Below are 6,000 nucleotides of genomic sequence, written 5' to 3'. Positions count from 1 at the left end.
CTTTCACATTTTAATTATGATCAACTTCTAAATATACTTTAGGGGCACCTGGCTGACTCAGTCAGTGGGACATGTGACCCTTGACGTCCCGCTATTAAGTACAAGTCCCACATTGGGTGGAGAGATAACTTAAAAATAAAACCTTTAAAAAATAATATACTTTGATACTTGGAGGGGCTTCCCCTGCCCTCTTTCATCCCCAGTGTTTCTCTTTCAGAATTTCCCTGCCTATGGTGAACTCTTTAATTTTGATGAACTGTGGCAATTTTTAGAAATCCTGTTGGTATTTTAATGGAAGTTGCTTTAAATTTAAAGATTGATTTGGGGGAAATAAACATCTTTATGCCTTCACTACTGAATCTTGCTAGAAAATAAATTATACCTTTTATTTTACTTAAGTCTTCCTTTATGCCCCTCAGTAGGGTTTTAAAGTTTCCTTCATAAAACTCGCACATATTTCTTGTTAAATTTATTCCTAGATATTTCATCATTTTATTGCTATTATAAATGGGTCCTCCACAGCGTTGGGAAGAGGCAATGGTGATAAATGGAAACACGCGAATGAATTAACCCTTTGACGGGAGGAGAAAGGGAGTAAGTTAAAAACAAAACGGGTATGATATTCTGAAAGTATTATTCTTGCTGCATAAATATGGTACTTACTCCAAATGATACATATTTTTAAAAAATGGACACATCGCCTCCCTGCATTCATTACTGGTTCACCTAACCTTGTTCCCTCAATGTTAATTCACTCCTTTTAGTTCTTTGTCAGATGAACAAAAGCGGACTGTTTCTTACTTACCCTTCTAAAAAAAGAAGAAAGAAGAACATGGAAACAACCAATATAATAAAATATTTCACACAAGTCATGAATCAGGAAAAAGAAGAATTAAAAGTTGCCAATATATACATTAAAATGTGCTCATCTTCTCAAACAAAGAAATGTGAACCTTACAAAAGTTAGGTACCATTTATTTGCCCAGGTGACTGACGAACTGAAATTGATTGTTAATATGTAAAGGCGTAGAGAAAGGTTTTCTCACATACTTTTGGTGTGATTTTTAAATAGGTAAGATGATTTAGAGGGCCATTTGGCAATATCTATGAAAAACACATACCTTTGACCCAGCCATTCCACTTCCCAGGGATCCTACAAACGTACTCAAGCCCCCAGAAATCTGTATAGGAGCTGACATTCTGTTAAGACACACTAGTTTACAATCAGGAGGAGTTCCCTTGATTTGGATGGTGAGCCCATCCATGTTCTCTCAATTGTCAAGTATTTCAAATATAATTGGACTATCTTTTTGTGCTTAGTTACAAACTAGAACTATTTAAATACTAATCACTAAGCAAATTGTTACATAAGTAGAAAAAAGCAAACTACAGAATATAATTATTGTTTGGATCATTGTGTAGGGGTTCAGAGTGACAGGTCAAATTATTTAACCTCCCCAGACTCCAACAACTTCATTTGTTAGATGGGGTAATAACAAGGAATACTTCTTAGGGTTGTTTTCCAGGAGTAAATAAGACTAAATAAGTGAAATGTTTGGAAACTGCCTGGCACGTTATATTCAACAAATGATTGTAATCTTTTCATTAATGATTCTTATACTCTCATTTTATCTTCTTTCCTTTTCTTTCTTTCTTTCTCTTTCTTTCTTTCTAGAAAGTTCTATACCCAACATGGGGCTTGAACGCACCACCTTAAGATCAGGAGTCACATGGTCTATACACTGGGCCAGCCAGGTGTACCCACTTACAGTCTCATTTTCATACATTATTTTGTTTAATAAATATTTGTTGAGTATCTATGATGTATGAGGCATTGTGCTAAGTGCATGAAAATTTTGTAATGATCATACATTTTAGAAGGGGAGTCAAAGGAAAATAAGTTAACAGTCAAATAAGCAAAATAATTAAAAATTGTGGTTATGGAAGAAATGAAGAAAGGGTTGAGCTGGATCAGCAGTTCTCAGCCAGAGGTAATCCCTGCCTCCCCATGCCACCACCACCATTTCCATCCCCTCTGGAGGACATCTGGCAATGTCTAGAGATGTTTGGTAGGGAGGGTACTACTGGCAAGTATTGGGTAGCAGTCAGGAATGCTGCGAAACCATGCACAGGACAGCCCCTGCAACAAAGAATTAGCCAGCCCCAAATGTTAACAGGGTTATGGCTGAGAAACCCCGAGTTAGGTGGTGACAGTGAGGGGTGAGAGGGGTACCTGAACTTAGGTCAGAAGATCACAGAGACTTCTCTAGGGTGACATTTAGGCCAAATTTTGACTAGGGAAAAAGAGCCAGACTTAGAGCAAGTGATGCAGGTCCAACCTGGGCACAGAGGACTTGAAAACAACAAATAACAATGAAAAATTTTATATTAGTGTGTAGTATACATATGCCCCCACAGACAGTAAAGGGGGCAATTAGGAGGCCTTTTACATTTTAGCTGTCTTGTTGAATTTTAGAGAATAGCTTTTCTTTTTTCTTTCTTTCTTCTTTTTTTTTTTTTTTAAATTTAAAAATGGGGGCCAAGGGCTGGGTGGCTCAGTCCTTAAGCGTCAGCCTTCTGCTCAGGTCATGATCCCAAGCAGCCCCACACTGGACTCCCTTTCCCTCTGCCGCTGTTGTGTTCCTGCTCTATCTGCTCTCTCTGGGTCAAATAATAAATAAAACCTAAAATAAATAAATAAAATAAAAATGGGGGAGGGGAGAATATAAAAAGCAGACAGATTGGAAGACAGCCTCTTGTAAAACTATAGGTAGATTTCAGAGAGGGAGATCTTAGAGCATGCCCCACCTGTTCAGGAGGCCCTGGTGTATCATCTGTGGTTAGGCTCTGCTCTTCACCACCTTCTACATCCAATGGATCTTCCCCCAAAGAATGACAGAGATCACCAGATTTTTTTTTTTTTTTTTTGAGATCACCAGATTTAAAGCCAGATATCTATGTCCAATACTTGGTTTTATATCTTTTAGTTTTGTTGTATTTGATGTATTATTTATCTTTACTTTAAGGGGGAAAGAATAACCCACCTTACAGTTTGTGTATTAAATGAGATAATTTAAGGAAGTGTTTCATAAACTGGAAAACACAATACAGATACATGCTGTTGAGAATAAAAGGGGAAAGGCTGTGCTTAACTAAATCTTTTTGCTTTGTTACCTGGAGAGAGGAAAAGCCTGAGAAAGGAAGTGCAGGCCAGGAGGAAAGTGATTACAAACAGAAGTTGTAACCCAGTTATATTATTCATGCAACTAAGAGCAGGGAGAGTAATCCTGATGGGGTGGATAAAATCACCACAAGATGGTTGTTGTAGCCCAGGCCCTTGGAAAGACAATGGCCAGCTTCTCCAAAAGCAGTCCAAGACCCTCTGACCTGAGATGTGAAAAGTTGATTATGGAATTCTGGTGCAGTGTTTGGAGCCCGGCAGTCTGCATATTTTATAAATGTATCTGTTCCCCAGAGACTAGAAGCAAAAGGGATCCAGCCACTGTGTGAGTCATCATCCTTGCTGGATGGAAATCATGCTTTATCAATGGCTGTCCAGTAGAGGAAGGAAATAAATACATTCTCTGATCACCTGAAAAAAAAAATATATATATATATATACATATATATATATATATATATGTATATATATATATATATAAAACTGCACACTGCACACACTTTCCTGGCTTATTCGCCTTTCTGTTTCTTGCTGAGTTTTTGCGTTGGAAGGGTTTGTAGGCTGTGAATTAACTTACCCAACTGTCTTTTCTCGGCCCTGAGGCGGCTTCAAAAGATGACACCAAATGGAACTTTGTGTGCCTAGAGGGAAAAAATAATGGTGAAAAACGTGTATCAGCGGTCTTCTCCAGCACCAAGCACCTTCTCACTTTTACTCACACAATTTTCCAATTTAACGCTCATATGAATTCAGCAAATAATATGTAGCAAAGGGGAATCTATAGCATTTCTTTTAGCACTGGAAGGAAACTCAAAAGTCATTGGATCCGTTTAATCGAGAAGCCCTGCCTGGGACATTAAGGGACAGACAGAGCCAGAACTGAAACTTGTTTTTCCACCTTGAGAAAAGCAAATAAACAAAAAATATCCTAAGCAATTGCGGGTTTTTTGAGCCCACTCTATCTGGTTGTTTTCCTTCCCTGTGTTATGCAGACTCCAGGCACTTTCTTCCCAGAATGCAACGACAATCCAAAGCTCCAAACAAGTTTGAGACCAGCCTGGGGTGGGGGTGGGAGACTCTACTGAAGAACCGTCACACGAGATGATGCCGGTGTTCCTCTCTGGTGCATCTCGCCAGATTTAATAACAGCTTTGATATGATTCGCTCGAGCAAAAGGCGAGCATCGACCGGACCAAGCCGGCCCTCCAGCGAGAGTTTAAAGTTCGACTGTTTTCCTCCTCGCAATTTGAAAGAGTCTTTTAATTCTCCCCGCTCCTCCCCCTTCCCCTGTAAAGTTTGTTTTCTAGCTATAAAGTCGCTTCAACTCTTGGTTTCCATCCCGGTTGCCTGAGAATCGCAATAATTAGCCAAGTTCACTTAGACGAAGAAAAAGATACCTTTGTGTACCTAATGAGAGCCACCGCGTGGCCAAGGATAACCACGCAGAAGGAAACATTTTTGTCTCGCGCTTCTGTAAACGGGGAGGGGGGGAGGGTTAAGCCGACCCGAAGGCGTGTTTTGTGGAGTGGCTTCGAAAACGGCCGAGGCAGCCGAAGCAGCTTCCGAAGTTAGCAAACAAAGCGTCTCCCCAGTAACCGCCCGGTTCCAGACGAAGCTCCTGCCACTCAGACCGCGGAGTCGCCGCGTCGGCCGGCCCCCGGCTCCACCTCCCTGCGTCTCTCCTCGCTCCTCGCTCCTCCCTCCTCCCAGTTCCCCAACGGATACAAGCCACCAATCCCAGCAACAAACAACCCTTCAAATGCAAGAACGCAGCGGCCCTCTAACCGGCGGGCCCCCACCCCCTCGCCGCCCCACATCTGTCCTGCACTCGGGCGCAGCAGCTGATTCATCTCCAGCCAGGCCCGGGGAAGGAACTGTACTCCAGCAAGTTGCAGGGTAGCTTCCAGGCTGGTGGTTTCCCCTAGGACCATGTTTCCCCCACTTTGCCGTTTTAGATGTGTGTTCTCTTAGGTGCCGAGCAGGCGGCAAACCACAGAAGAAAAAAATCGTAAGGCTGCTGCCTTCTTAGAATGACGCTTTTTTCCTTGTTTATTCATTTTAAGTCCTGTAATTGGTAAAACCACCCAAGCTTTGTAAACTCTGGCCTTAATTCACTCTCTAGGCGGGGATGTCTTTTTTTGGGAGGGCGAGTGGGTGGGAGGCTGGCTTTAATTTTCAGTGTAATCCTAAAACAGAGGCTCCAAAGTCTAGTTCGTCATCGTTTGGCTGCCTTAGTCCTCGGGTTTAAACTTATTTCCACGGAGCTTTTCCTACCGGCTTCTCCATCGAGGTTACAAAACAAAAACAGCACAGAGCCGAAACTGGAGTCAGACTCGGGCGCTGACGTCTCTAGTAGGCTTATTTACGTTGTTTTTGTTTTGTTTTGTTTTTTAGTGATGGGGAAAGCCATACAGTGGCATGCGACAGTTCGTCTGCCTCAAAACAGGACACACGCGCGAAAACTAGACCCAGCGAAGAGGGCGGGGAGGGGGCAGGCGTTTCTTGAAGTCAGCCAAACAGCATCTGGTCTTTTAAAAGAGTAATCTCATCAAGGAACTCCTGTTGGAGCCCTAACTCAACCAAAATAAACCAACAGGAACATGTGTTTATTCAATGGCTAGTTTCTGTTTGAAATACCCGAGGGGAGAAGGGGTCCCCTAACAGGGCTTAAGCCCTAAAAGTAGACTGTTTAACCATACGGACGAGCAGCCCCAGTGTGGTCGCCCCTTTTTCTTAAAGGCGGCAGCCTCCGAGTCCGAGGGTAGAGTTGCAGGCCGAGTTTTTGCTGTGGGGCAGGCACGCGCCCGGGCAGTCCCCAG

Source organism: Meles meles, chromosome 12, assembly GCF_922984935.1.
Source record: "Meles meles chromosome 12, mMelMel3.1 paternal haplotype, whole genome shotgun sequence".
Lineage (NCBI taxonomy): Eukaryota > Metazoa > Chordata > Mammalia > Carnivora > Mustelidae > Meles > Meles meles.
Note: the sequence above shows the minus strand (reverse complement) of the source record.